We start from the raw sequence: 15,130 nt of genomic DNA on the forward strand, positions 1-15,130 counted from the left end.
GTTCTTTGAGACTTCTTCTATTTCGATAGTTAATTTTCGTTACGGGAAATCCGGAGTAATTGTCAACAATTATTGTCAGTTATTCTTAGGGTTAGTGTTTGTGAGGCAAACGTTGTTGGCAGTACTTTCTGTAGTCATTGCTGTAGCTGTACTTTAATAGTACATTTTGTAGTAGATACAGGTCCCGTGACATTATAGTTCACAGTAGCACGTTGTAGTTGTGTTCGTGTTTGCAGTTGTACTCCAGTGGAAGCTTGTGGAGTTAAATGGTCGTAATTGACGATTGTGGCAAAAATCTTTGGAGCCCTATATGTACCTATACATCTAGTTCCCTTAGTGCTAGTTAAAGTACTAGCAGGGACAGACACACCAGTAGTAGTAGTAGTAGTAGTAGTAGTAGTAGTAGTAGTAGTAGTAGTAGTAGTAGTAGTAGTAGTAGTAGTAGTAGTAGTAGTAGCAGAAGTAGCTGTAGCATCACTAGTAGTAGTAGTAGTGCAAGTAGTAGTAGTAGTAGTAGTAGCAGAAGTAGCTGTAGCATCACTAGTAGTAGTAGTAGTGCAAGTAGTAGTAGTAGTAGTAGTAGTAGTAGTAGTAGTAGTAGCAGCAGCAGCAGTAGTAGTAGTAGCAGAAGTAGCTGTAGCATCACTAGTAGTAGTAGTAGTAGTAGTAGTAGTAGTAGTAGTAGTAGCTGCAGCAGCAGTAGCAGCAGCAGCAGTAGTAGTAGCAGAAGTAGCTGTAGCATCACTAGTAGTAGTAGTAGTGTAAGTAGTAGTAGTAGTAGTAGTAGTAGTAGTAGTAGTAGTAGTAGTAGTAGTAGTAGTAGTAGTAGTAGTAGTAGTAGTAGTAGTAGTAGTAGTAGTAGTGGTAGTGGTAGTGGTAGTGGTAGTGGTAGTGGTAGTGGTAGTGGTAGTGGTAGTGGTAGTGGTGGTGGTGGTGGTGGTCGTCGTCGTCGTCGTCGTCGTCGTCGTAGTAGTAGTAGTAGTAGTAGTAGTAGTAGTAGTTGCAGCAACAGCAGCAGCAGCAGCAGTAGTAGTAGTAGTAGTAGTTTGTTGTTGTTGTTGTTGTTGTTGTTGTTGTTGTTGTTTAGTTGCAGTTCCTCTAAATACTGATTTGTGTTTGTCGTTGTCTATAGTTGTTATTCCGTTAGGTCTTGGAAGTTTCTTGTAGCTGCAAATATTTTCGGCAGGTGCTGGCAAATGCTAATAGAGTGTGACAGAAGTGAAGGGAAAGGACTGGGAAAGGTTCATGGTATTACACGGACAGGACAACTAGCTTTTCTCCATTTATCTTTAGCCATGTTAGCTCAAAGGCCCTTTTTCAATTTTGGTGTCAATTATTGACTCTCTTGATGCTAGTTTGTGAAAGTAGTCATTATATTCCCTTATTCACGGTTGTCTTTTATTCCTGGTTCAAAGAATATATTGCTTAGGTGAAACCTAGGTTGACAGAATATTTCTCGGGGTATCTTGGCAAATTATTTCATAGTAACAATTCCGCAAGTATCCCAGCAAGACACCACGTTAGATTATGTTCGTTGCCGGCATTTCAATGTAATCTTTTCTTCATAATTGTTGTTACTAACGGCATACCTGCAAAAAAAAAACAAACAGCTCAGATCAGTACCTGGTTTATAGAAGCGGTCTGTTTTGCCGATGGAACAGTCCTCGTGTAAGACCTTTAGTTGTCAGTTGAGACCAAAGAAATCCGGGGATGTTCAATTTTGTTCCGACCAGGATTTGTGCAATCACCTTTTCAAGAACCAGGTGTGCTAGCTGTTTTTATTAGAAGGTAAACTTACTATTTCGGTAGTCAAAGATTTAACCTGCGTCTCCCTTCGAAAATTATAAAACTCTCGTGTATCAACATGGAAGACCAGAAAATTATGCGAAATCTTTGTCATTGAAAAGAATATGCCGTGCACTATATTAGCTTTTGTTTTTCTCCTTTAATGGCAATTGCCCTTAAGGTTATATGCATGTTTTTTATTTACTTCTATTGTACTATTAACGGATTTCTCTTTCCTATAACTAGCCTATAAAATCTAACTTGCTTTAGCTTTTTTCGTAAAAAGGGTTATATTACTTACTGAAGAGTGTTTACACAGCAGTCCTGAAGTGGCGCGTGACACATTGTTTAGGACACTAAGTGTCGTTATAATCCTTTGTAAGAAACCAATGTTTAATGTGTGCATCATACCACATAAGGTTTCATTTAAGGCAACGCTGTAAATCCAATACTTTTTCTTAAAATAAAAAAAAGGAGAGAGATATAATATATGCAGTCTGAGTGCTTGCTATATCTAACTTTCAAAGTAACCGTGATTCTCTGAAGAGAACATGTTTCGCTTACTCACTAAGCCATCTTCAGTGGTAACCTTAGAACAAGTAGTATTTATAGCATAGAGAAGGTGATAAATGAAGCTGTATCAAAACATTACTTCATTGCCATTATGACTTCTCGTTGCATTACGTCATTTTTTCTATAAGCAACCCAGTGGAGGGGGGTGGGGACTCTCGTATGAAAGGGGCGAGGATGCTCGTCGGTAATTTTGAATTAAACCCCTAAAGGAGACCAATCCGGACGTGGCCCCTAAAAGAGACCATTTTTTAAAAGACACAGACAAATTAAAGATACAGTGACTTTTCAATTGCAAACCTAAACGAGACCTTCACCTCTAACTATAATGACGTTTTTTTCCCAGAACACCCTAAGTGAGACCAAAATCCGAGATTTACACACATAAGAGAGACGATGAGCATCCCAGCCCTTTCATATGATATTCCTTCTCTAGGGATTAAATTTTCTCAATTCATTTTATTTAGAACTGAAGTTGAGTCATCCGAATAGACCAAAACATTTCTTGTTCTTTTCTAAGAACCGCGGTAACTTTTCAGGTGACATTTAACTTTACAAGAAAACATGTTGGAGTTATGTTCGTATTCGACGAGCGTCTTTGTCACGTTCAAGCTATTCCAGTCGGGGATCCTTCGCGATCATTTGCGGTTCCGGGATAATTTGCAGGGCGGTTGTAGTTAGGCTCGATTTCCGCCGCTCACTCGGTTCCGGGCTTTCCTTCCCGCTGTCTCTCTCGGGGAGGAAAGCCCGGACCCGAGTGAGCGGCGGATTGTAGTGAAACTATTTCAATCTGAATCAATTAAGCACTTTAGCATGTAGAAGGGTACTAACGTATACAAGAGAGGCATTTGCAAACCTTTCCTAAGATTAATAAGTTTCAGTGAATGAAGTTTAAGGTAGAGGGTAAACGGCAATTCCTGTCTCTGATTTTGTTTTCTCTTCCTCAAATCCTTAAATAAATCCAACACAAAAAAGGAAAATAAATCTCCAATTCACAGCAAATGAAATATTCTTACTTTAGTGTACAAACGGCTCAAAGCTACGGACAAGAGTTTGATTTTCCCGTTTTTAAAACCACTGCACGTGATGTTTTATCGACCATTTGATAGGTCAATGGGCTTATGAATTATGAATGACTTGTTCAGAAAACCGGAATAAAAGAAAACGTCTCGAAACGAGTTATATATAGCAGTGTTGATCGAAATACAATCTTCACATTAACTGATTTTTACGTAAGCTTTAAAACGCCATAATGGATCGAATTCGTTTCAATATTTGAAACAAAATTGAAACTAACAACACGAACGAAACTGGAACGTAACAAAACGAAAGCTCAGCCTTTCTTTTTGACGTTCATCTCTGCTATGCCATAATTGTCTGAAAGAAGTACAGAGAGCTGTGAAAGTGCTTCATATCACTTAAAACAAGGAAAGCTTGAGGGGTGGGGCTTTTGGTTTACATGTAGATGGGCCTATAACCGGGGGGGGGAGGGGTGGGGGGTAGAAGCGGCAGTTTACGGTAGTTCCAACATATTTCGTCAAGAGCGGACTGACCTCAGTTACTTTACTAAGAAAAACGTTCAAGCCACCAAGAAACAAAAGAATATAAGAATTATCTGACCGTTTTTAGATTTTTCGTGCCAGATTTGAGTCAAACCAAGTTTTTTTTCTGCTGATAGGGGGTGGCAATTGATTATTAAAGGTTAACATTTTTTTTACACCAAGATGACATACAGTTCATACAATGCACACCGTAAAAATCCGAAGATAAGCCTCACATTCGCTTCGAGAAATTTCCAGTGGGTTATTCAGTCGGGTGTGTTCGTCAGTTTCGTGAACTTGCTCTATAACAAGCTTGGTGCCACTTGACAATAAAAACGGCTTCAAAAACACAGCTGTCTTGGGATTTGATATTATCGGAAGGATCAGTTTTTGTTAAAATTTTATAGTTACGGGTCTAATGTTTTTGGAAGATGAAGGGGTGGTTTGAAGGGAGACTAGCTAAGAAGATTTTACAGTAAGAATTAATTTAACAGTAGCTTTAGTATAACGGAGAGTAATCCCCTGACCACAAAAGTATATCTAATAATTTCATTTATTTTAGTCGAACCGTGAGAAGAATCTTCTTCAGTATTAAGGAGATTATTAGTGGAAGATTAATTTACTGTTGGCTGCGAATTGATCACAGTTGACGTTTGTTTTATTTTCGTTTTTTTTTTTTTTTTGTGGAGTCTACGTTCCGGGAAGACAACTTAAACCACTGAGGTCTATCGAGGCCTGCTTACATTCCTCTAAGCGTTATTTTGATTTGCAAATTCTAATGCTTCACGGTTTTCCCTTATTTGTCAAGAGAAAAAAATAGCTTTGCGCTTATTGCACGTAATGACGACTAAAATGTGATGCAGCGAACACAAAGAAGGTGCAAATTTCTTTTGCAAATGTTGTACATTTTCATTAGAATTTGCAAAGATATTGTGCTGCTTTAGACACTGTGGAGCCGCGCGAAGGAAATCGTGGTTTTTGCGGCGCCGTATTTAATCAACATTTGTGTAAATGAAGGGATTAGGCCTGTGTGGGTTCGTCTGTGAATTCCAAACAGTTGACCACAAAATTGATAGCTTGTACAAGTAGCTCGATCAATTCTGATGATATGACGAAAAAAAGACACGATTTTGAATTGGATTTTGGAACCTTTATATTGACAACTGTTTACAAAACTTATGTTGTTCGGCTTATACAAGTCTCATAAAAGACCTCAGCAATCTAGCTAATTCACTGATGATATTTTTCACAGCGGACCAGAGAAGCAATGTTGTGTTACAGAAGTATGCTAAAAAGCCACAACAACTTTCAACCTTTTCGAACCCCTACAAACAAGATCAAACTGATTTTTGCTTATTTTTGTGGGAAAGTAAAACAAACAAAGGCCAAATTAACGCCTGCAATGCTGGATGCTGGCCTTCTGTGACTCTCAACCAAAACTATCACAATGTAATATTAAAATTATAAAGTTGATATTAATTAAAATTATCAGCAGGGGGATGGGTGGGGAATACTTGTATTGACATGACCTGACTTTTGAATTTCCTCATGGCACTGGTATAACACTCGCTACAATGCAATTCGTCAACCTAAATTGATTGCAGAGACGACACTACGGCAAAGGACAGCTCAAGATCTACGGATCCTGAAGAAGACTGGTCAGTACTCGACTCGTTGACAGTTGTTCAAAACTGCCCTTGCCGTCGCGGGTCGTAGTGTCAGCCCTGTATTCGGTTTGGTTCACGTAAAGTGATGTCTGACTGAAGTGCAGCTCCGCAACAAGAGATCCGGTATTAAACGAAAAGTACTCAGAACAATTTACAATTATGTAGTCTCCCGCATTCAATAGTTTCATGATTTCTTTGTGATCGTATTTATTTTATTTTATTTTTATATTGTTCTTTGCTTCCAAAGCTGTCCAACATAAAACTGATTTTGCCACAAACAAAATGAAGTTCAGTTTGACCAGCTATTTAAAAATTTGGCAGCAAAGTAGCCGGCATGCAATCATGAAAACTTATCTACACATCGACACTCAAATCAACGAATGTTGCACATTCTGATTATGGCTTCTGACAGGCTTAAAATTAAAAACAAATCAAAATGAAGAATTTATTTTGCATAATTAACATCACCTGCGCTTAATAAAATTACAAGATTGATATCTTTGTCTGAATTAACTTATTTTCTAGCCACTGAAATAACTGTAGTGCGTGACAAGAGCGTTATGTTTCATTGAGATAACGCCATTCATTCTTTATTTCCCCGCCCCTATTCAATTTCAGTGATATAGACCGATGTCGTAAGCGCTTCGTTATTAAAGTGCAGTTGTTTATTGTATTCAACAGCCAAAACAAATGTTTGTTGAGAGATAGCAGAGCTCACTGGATTAGACTTACCTGAGTTCATTGAGATGATCTTGTGAGTTATTCCAGCGATATAATGTGACTATAACGTGAAGGCATCAACGAAAAATTCAGATCTTCTCTACGGGATATCGTAGCGAGAACTGCGAGAGCAAGTGTTGTCGAAGTTTTATGGATGTGTGAGCAGCGATGCGATGCGAGTCTTCACACGGGCTAAAAGACTTCGTTTCTCTCGAAAGTTATTCCTAGCTGTAATTCCTCTCGGCTGGCTTGTGATTTTTATCGCTCTCTCCTAGTACAATGACCACGAGAATACCGGTAAGTTTTTAATACGCGTGCTTAGCTTCCTTTCACAAATTGCTGTCAAAGAGCAGAGACGCTCTAATAACGACTCCGCAGGCATGCAGCGAACAAATGTTTCTATAACCGTACAATCTTTGCTTAGATACAAACAGTTTAGATGAAGAATATCGCTGTTTGTTCTTGGTATACTTCAAGCGGTCATTTATATTGAACACGGTTTAAAGAGAGCGCTTGAACTGCATGCTTCGCCAATATCCTAACAAGAATGCACAGGCATGTGACTCAAAATTCACGATGAAAATTGTAAATTCTTTTCCCCATTCTGTTGAGAGCAACTCTTGCCTTTTATACAAAATCTGCGGGTGACCAAATGCCCAGTAATTGTGGTTGTGTTAAGGTATATTTTCCAATTCTGGCATGTCCGTAAACAGTGATGCGATGGTACAATTTATCCATCTTGACGGAATTTGTCTTGATGAACCGCGAGGGAAGTTGCCATATCTTTTGTAAACTGGCAAATCGTGCTTTAGTAGCTTAATTTCATGACACTGGGAAAAGATTAGACGAGATTTGCCATCTTTATTTCGAATTTAGTATGTGGCCACGAGGAACAATTGTTAAAAATTGTGAAGAAAGAAGAATGGAAAGCATAGTTATAATTTTTAACTTGCCACGATAGTTCTTAACTCTGAAGAAGAACCAGCGCATTTCTTTTCTTATTTACTGCTAGCATGGATGCGTATTTCGTTCACTTTGTCCCTTAAAGCCGTGTGTAAATTGTAGAGCTTATATTTTATTGGCCTCTGTAAAACTCGCTTTCATCGACACAAGTTATGAGGTTAATTTACACGAGATATAGTTGTCTTTGTTTTCAAATTACTATACGCTTTTAAAAAGCTAAAGAGATAGAAGACAGCCGATTTCAGCATTAAACCGACGCTAGATCTTGACTAATTTAGTGATACGCCCGTTCTTTATCGGGAGTCTTTTGAAGGCGATAGGTCGCGTGTTATTGGTAACCGCTGTAATGTGTGGTCCCGAGGAAAACAAAACTAGCTAGTTTCACGAGGGACCATACATTAAGTGCTTTGTTATATATTAAGACTTTCCCTTCAACAATCACAGCAAAACAAAGAAACAACTGGGAGGGCAACAACTGCGGAATTGTATCCCGGTCGGGATACATTTGTATTTGATCAGGGGCACGTAACCAAGAATCAACTAATAAAACAACTTCGTTCCCAGGGTCCTCTCCTACTCAGCCCCCATGGCGAGAGAGAGAGAGACCCTGGTCTGGTCTGGTCACGTGTCCCTTGGACAATTGATATCATGAGGGAGGGGTCCTTCGATTTCAATATTTTGTTGACAATATTTTTGTCAACTTCAAAGGAAGGCTATTTGGAGTCACGAAGCATTTCGACCGCCATCCGCCATAACGTGCGAATATGTTTCTCAGTAACCTTCACCTTGCAATCTCCAACAGCAGTTACTCTAATATCAATCTTAAAGCAATTCAGGTTCAGTGTCTAGAGGCAATTTATCGTGGCTGAGATGTAGTGGCTGTGTTGCTAACAGGATATGGAAAATCGTTGATTTTTCATATTCTTCCAGCGCTACTCCGTGACAAGATGAATGGACAATCGCCGCCATCGAAAGATCGCGCTGTTGTTATTGTGGTTTCTCCGCTGAACGCTCTGATCAAAGATCAAATTAGAAGAAGTTCAGACGGATCTTTAAAAGCTGCAGCTCTAAGTGTGAGCAGGAAAAGAAATTCGACGGATTTAGAACTGGATGTCGGCGACGCCAATTTCAGTCGTTTGAAAGATGCTGGCTATGACCTCGTGTTTTGTCACCCCGAAGCATTTTTATCATGCAAGGAAGGAATGAGCCTCTTTCAGAGTCCAACCTATCAGCACACAGTGAAAGCAATAGTGGTTGATGAAGCACATTGTATCTTAGAATGGTAAGGTTGTTTCAAAGTATAATTTGCTTTGTAGTATATAAAACTGTAGTAAGCTTGAGTAAGCTAATTCGCTCCATTCATTCCTGTACGTTTTACCTTCTTAAAATTCTTAACGGAACGCAATAGTTTCCCCGTTCCCTGTTCTGGTTGGAGATCAGGGCTAAAAGACATTCTAGGGCCTGTTTATTTATTTGTTGCACGGTGATCTGTATTTGACCTGTGAAATGTGACCTTCAAAAATACCTTCCACTCGTGATCGTATATTGATGTCTTTTAGGTACAGTTAGGGTGAGGCTTTAGAGCTAATTATCAAGAAAAATAAAAAGTAAGATTTCCGTATAACCCCATACATTTATCAAGCATGCACCAATTTTCATACTTTTTCTCACAAATAGTTTAATGTGAATGGAGTCGAAACATGTATGCATATAGTAAATGTATGGGATCATAAGGAAATCTTACCAAATAAAACTAAATAAAGGTAAAAAAAATTGTAAAAACGTGCATTTTTCTTGTTTTCTTTTCTTCATAGGGGGGATGATTTCAGGAAAGATTACTCCAGGCTTGCAATGTTATGTGCCACATTTCCTTCTGTCCCTGTGGTGGCCCTAACCGCTACAGCCAGCAAGAAAGATGTCTCTGCGATCAAAGAATCTCTAAATTTAAAATCTCTTCTTGAAGTCATTGCAAATCCAAATGGGAGCAACATATTTTATGAAAAAGTCTTCCGCCAAGGCGAAGATGTCGATTTTATGGTAGAAATTCTGGAGCCCATTGTAACACAGCTTAAAGAAAAAACAGTGACATATCCACTAACTGTTTTATATCTTCCTTTGAAATGGTGTGGTTTTGCGTTTAAGTATTTCGGAAACAATTTGGGAACTGAACAGTACTACCCTTCCACTGCAGAAGCACTACCAGAAAACAGGCTGTTTGCTCAATTTCATGCTCCACAGACAAAGGCAATGAAGGATCAAATTCTAACCAAACTTGCCTCACCAATCTCTAAAGTGAAGGTCATATTTGCCACAGTTGCAATGGGAATGAGAGTCGATATTCCTGAAATACGACATGTCATTCATGTAGGACCACCACGGTCCATTCGTGAATATTTTCAAGAGACAGGAAGAGCAGGCCGAGATGGAAAACCCGCCACTTCTACATTATATTATAACAATGTAGACATTGCAAAGAACAAACCTGGAATGAGTGATGACATCAGGTCATATTGTCGTCTGGAAAGTGAATGCTTGCGGAAATTCTTTTGAAGTGTCTAAATGCAGTAGATGTTTACTCAAATACTGTAGGTCACTCTTGTTGCTCATATTGTAAGTCTACATGTAGGTGCCAGGATTGTTTCAAAGTAATGTAAGTGATAGATCAAACACGAGGAAGAGTGTTTCCTCCAATTTCCAAACACCGAGAAGTAGGTTGGAAAAACGAGGCGCAGCCAAGTTTTTTTTAACCAACTTCGAGGTGTTTGGAAATAGGAGGTAACACTCTTCCTGGTGTTTGATATAGCTTCTCAAACTAGTGATAATTCTTGGAGAAATTCGAAGCAAAAGTTCACAAAATTTTATGATATGGTAATTAGGATCACATTTCCAAACTTCCTTCACGGTAGTGATTTCCTTTGCTTTCTCTTCATGAATTATTAATGAGTTTGCGAATGAGCGATCTTTAATTGCTTTTTCATGCATATGCTGATTGCTCAGTTTTTCAAAAGGTCTACAAGTCTGTACTTGAAAAAAATGAATTCTAGCTTGTCCTTTTGGGCATGCAGCTCTCACATTTTGCTAGCTTGGGCCTTCGTCTTGTTTGTCTTACAGCAAGCTGCTTTTTACCCTTTTGTTTGACTTGCCTGGACCCTTACCCATTACTTTAAAGGGACACAGTCACCTGGTGCACATGCGCATTAGATACCATTTCTTAGCTGATTTGCATATCACACTTCATCACAAGTCTCGCGCTGAGAAGCGCATCCTTTGAAAAATGTAAACAAACCTTGTCGAGTCGAAGTATTTGCTAGTCAAAATTATTATAGTGATTAACAGGGGTCTATCTATTTCCGGAGGGTTTTTTTAATTCCGGAGTACATAATTTTACAGTTATTACTCATGACATGTGTACTTTGTCCTTAATAATCTAAAAAAGTGTACTTTGTAGTTATTAATCAGGAAATTCATCTTTTATGATTAATAATCGTGCGTGTTACGATTAATAATCGTACCCTTCAAGATTATTAAGTACGTTTGACACATTATACAGTTAATAATCGTAAAGTACGCGATTATTAATCGCGTTTGACAGGAAATGCAGTTATTAATCGTAAATTGCGTTTTCTCGGTCAAAACAACAATCATGGGGCGAATTCACTTGACGGCCGCCATTTCGAAAATTATTACGAAGTCAACCACTGCTCTTCACTGCGCTTGCTTTGAAATAAATCTTACACAAACGAATTCCTTATAGGACTATACTTCCCTCGAGGTTTACTTCTAGTTTGCCCGTGAGTTCGCGAATGTTATTTTCCGCCTCATTTTCCCTCTTCGACAAACAACAACGCGAGCGGAATTCGTCACGTACGGCAGTGCGATAATTATCTGAAATGTTTGCGAAACTTTTCAAACAAAACGAAGATCTTTTCAAGTCTTATGTTTTAAAACAAGCAAAAGAAAAATTTGTGAAACGGGTTCACAAATTCAGTCCATTTGACGTTTGTATTTTGTTCGCGTTTCGAAGCTTATAACACACCGTGAAATCAACAAGTGGTCGAAAGCTTCGCTGGTATACTCGCATAATATTTTCGCTAATTTGCACCGTTTCGCATGTAATTTTTGGGAACACATGATTTCAAATAAAGAAAAAAAAAGGAAAACGAAAAGTAGGTCGCTTTGACCTGATATTATTTCTGCTTTTGAGGATTTCTACGAAATTAAAACTTAGAAATTTATCACAAACTGGGAAAGAGAAAGCCCGACGAAAACAATTGAAAACGCTATCTCAAAATTCGCGAACGACGTTTTCACTCACCAGCGGTACATGACAAATCAAAACAATAAACCGGTCGTAAAAACTACTCATAAACTGAAGGCTGAGCTTAGATTCTGAATTAACTAATAAATTTAATATACGATACAGTCTGTGCAGACTACGATTAACAACTGTATCTGGGTCGAAGCGTTTCTAATTATGTATGCAAAGTCGACTACTTTGACAAAACAGAATTCTGTATCAGTTACAGGTCTGATGCGAATCGAAGCGCCGCCAAAGCACGACCAGAAAACTTCGAAAGCGAGATGTTTTCCTGCGACGGGAATCCAGCGAAATACAATGGTTCGCTAATTCGTCGAATCCGAAGCAAGATTTATCGATGTGATCTCTGCAAGAATACCTTCGATTCGTACGCAAATCTTCAGAAATCTTACAATGTAGATCCGTTCAGTCAAAGCAATCGCGAAGCCGCTCGTTGACGCGGCTTCGCCGCGACCTTCGCGGTTTACGCCCCATTTAAGCCGCAGCTGCACCACTCGTTAAGCAATAAGCTTGCCAATCAGCCGAAATTTCCCGGAAAGCCGCCTACAACACTAAGTTTTATTAAAAAGACTTTGTTAAATATTTCTTTCAGGAAAACCATGTTCGAGACTTTTTTAGAACGCAGTTCTGCCAATGCGTAAACTTCCGACGTGTTTTGAAGTTTTTATTTTATCCGTCAGTCGAACGGCCAATTTTAATAACCCTATAAACTGGCTAAAAAACGTATTAAACAACAAGATTATATTCAGATGGCTAAAATTATTTTTATTTAGCCAGAAATACAATTTTTACAAGCAGTCATTCATAAACTTGACGACCAATTCTGTAAGTTTAAGTATTTTGCGCGGGAAAAAACAGTGAATCAGAAATCAAATAATCGATTGACAAGGCTGTGTAGGATACAGTAGAGATATTATACTATTTAATGCGTTCTTTTATCCCTTGGAATTTTAGATAATACATTTACTGAATTTGAACTCACCTTTTACATTCCGGTGTTTACTCGTTCACTGAAAGAAGCCGACGCAAGTACGGAAGGACAGGCCTCAGCGTTGTTGTGATACACAATCCATTCTTTAAGTCTTCACCTTTAAATTTGGTCTTTCCACAGCTACCATCGATTTAAAGAGCTGGCGATGATTAAATCTTTAAAATTGACGTTCAGTCACTCAGCTTCGGCCGCTGTGAGGTAAAATAATCGCACGCAAAATTTAAGTTTGCGAAGTTTACATTTCTTGCCAAGTTCAGGATCAACCGCTGCGAACATAACTTGATAAGTGTAATCCACCTTTGATAATTAGCAATGCAAAATCCGTTCCTCTTGTAATTCAGCAGGTATTTAGATCGGCACACAGATAGTTCCCAAAGAGAAAGTCAGCGTCTCCGAACATAGCTTACCATGATGTAAAGTCAGTAAATAAAAGCATTCAATTTTCATGTGTTCTCACGGAAACTACAGCGATGACCAATTCTGTAAATGTTTCTGGATCGTACTGTTTTTTTTTTAGATCACACTAGCGCTTCTTTTACGGCGAAAGAAATACTCTGACTCGAAGCTCGACTGTGATCAGTACGAAGAATTTCTTCAACGGTCATTGAGCTTTGTGTGAGAACGCACCAGCTAATGGCGCGTTCCATTTGACCAATTACAGAAGTAGCTGTCAAAATGTGTCCAATCCAATCACCGGAGCCGGTTGTCATTTATGAGGATAAGTTCAACCCACTCAAACTCTGAAACACCGGTAAGAAATCCCGGCGCCCTTGTAGATAATTCGAAAGAAGAGGCTTCCAAGGGCCCTTCCAAGTTGGGTACAGGACAAAGAGAAAAATCTGCGATCAGGGGGAGCGAAGCGCGGTTCAAGTTTTCTCTTTGCCGTACACACGACTTGGGAACCTGTTTAAAGGGCTATATGATTGAAAAATGATTGCCGAGGAATGATATCCTTAAACGATTGGACCGCACATATAAACGGTCATATTCACATGTAAGGATGAACGTAATTTTGAAGGGGTGATATCGCACCAGTAAATGCAGCCACTCATCTCACCTCGAATAAAAATAAAATATGCCGAAAAGCTTATAGAAGTTTACGGACAGGCGTAAATTTAATGGGGAGGGGGTTAAGTGACAATAACAAGTGGAGGACCACCAATGTAAAGTCCATAACAAAAATACAAAGTTAGACAAACAAATTTAACAGGGCCAATAAAATCCAAGGTCAGCTTAAGAGCAATTCTCCAGGAAAGTGAAGCAAAGTTGGAAATGAAAATTTTTAACCCCCCTTCATTTTTTGTGTGGAGGTAGGTTACCTGGAGGGATGAACAAAAACAGCCATATTTGGATCGGCAGGTGCGTCGTTGCCATGGAAACCGCACTTGATCACGTCGGCCTGAGGTCTATGTTTTGACCGAAAAATTCACTCACAAATAGTAAAAATAAACGAGTCTGGTTCTCGAGTACTTGTGAACCAATTCAAATAAAATTCATACAGATGGTAGAACCACTCTCCCAGTTTATAAAATTTGCTGTTAGAGTATTTTGGGGTCTATAATCAAGAGGACCTTGGTCGTATTACTATGTTGCCTGTCAGCCATTTTGACAAGAAGGAAAAACAAGCACAACCATATTCGTTATTTCTCCGAAAGTACTCTTTCCACAAAAACCAACTTAATAGCAGAGCTTACATAGATATTGAAGTTTCTAAATATCATAAAATCTATTTGGGGAAAACTATATTCTGGCCATGGGTGTTGAAGACATCCGAGGCAAGTTACAAAAAATTGCAAAATTGGAAATGTTGAGGGCTCCAGTATTTGGTTCAAACAGGCTTTAGATAGTGAATATCAGCTTCAGAGGTTTTTTCATTCATCTTATCTGTTATTTACATTTGATTGATTAGGTTTTGGCCAACGAATTTGCTGAAATATAAATTAAAACAAAGCCTACCTTGCAACTTTTGGGAATTTCTTCAGGATGCTTTTGTCGTATAGGATGGTTGTCTCCTCAGTTCGCTCGCTCCATTTTCTTGACCAAATCTTGCACAGACTCTAGCGGAAAGGACAAATCTAACTGCCTAGCCTCGCCGAACATCTTCTTTTAGACCAAAGATGATGATGCATTAACCCGAATAAAGAACAGTCGAACAGGTCAAACACAGTCGTGTGTCGAGTATCGAAATAATTCACTAATACAATCCATTCAGGAAGTTAAATAGATGCATCAAGATCACAGCTGAGTAAATGTATGTTTGCGACGATTCTGAATAACGTCTTTGGCTAAATCGAGCCGTACATTCCGTGGTGCATGGTTGAGAAGCAAAGAAATCGTTGTTTACGACCTGTTTAGGACCAAACATATGTAGACCGGAAATGCGAGTAGCAAAACTGCTGACCGGATGTACTTTTAAATGCGATATACACGTTTTGTGTTTGTTTTATCTCTTCTTTAGATATTTTTGGTACAATTTATCATTGATAGGGGGATAAAAGGTCGACTTTTGATCCGCTTTTATGACTGTTTTACAGTGGTGAATAAAGAGGACAAAATAAAAGCGCTTCACTAGTCG

General features: G+C 38.8%; 1 pseudogene; it reads left to right on the top strand.

The window, feature by feature from the left end:
* The first annotated feature begins 8,010 nt into the window (after nt 1-8,010).
* Nucleotides 8,011-9,900, top strand: LOC146463791 (putative ATP-dependent DNA helicase Q1; annotated as a pseudogene).
* The last annotated feature ends 5,230 nt before the right edge of the window (nt 9,901-15,130 follow it).

This window comes from Pavona decussata, unplaced genomic scaffold (genome assembly GCF_977016875.1).
Source record: "Pavona decussata unplaced genomic scaffold, jaPavDecu1.1 SCAFFOLD_175, whole genome shotgun sequence".
Lineage (NCBI taxonomy): Eukaryota > Metazoa > Cnidaria > Anthozoa > Scleractinia > Agariciidae > Pavona > Pavona decussata.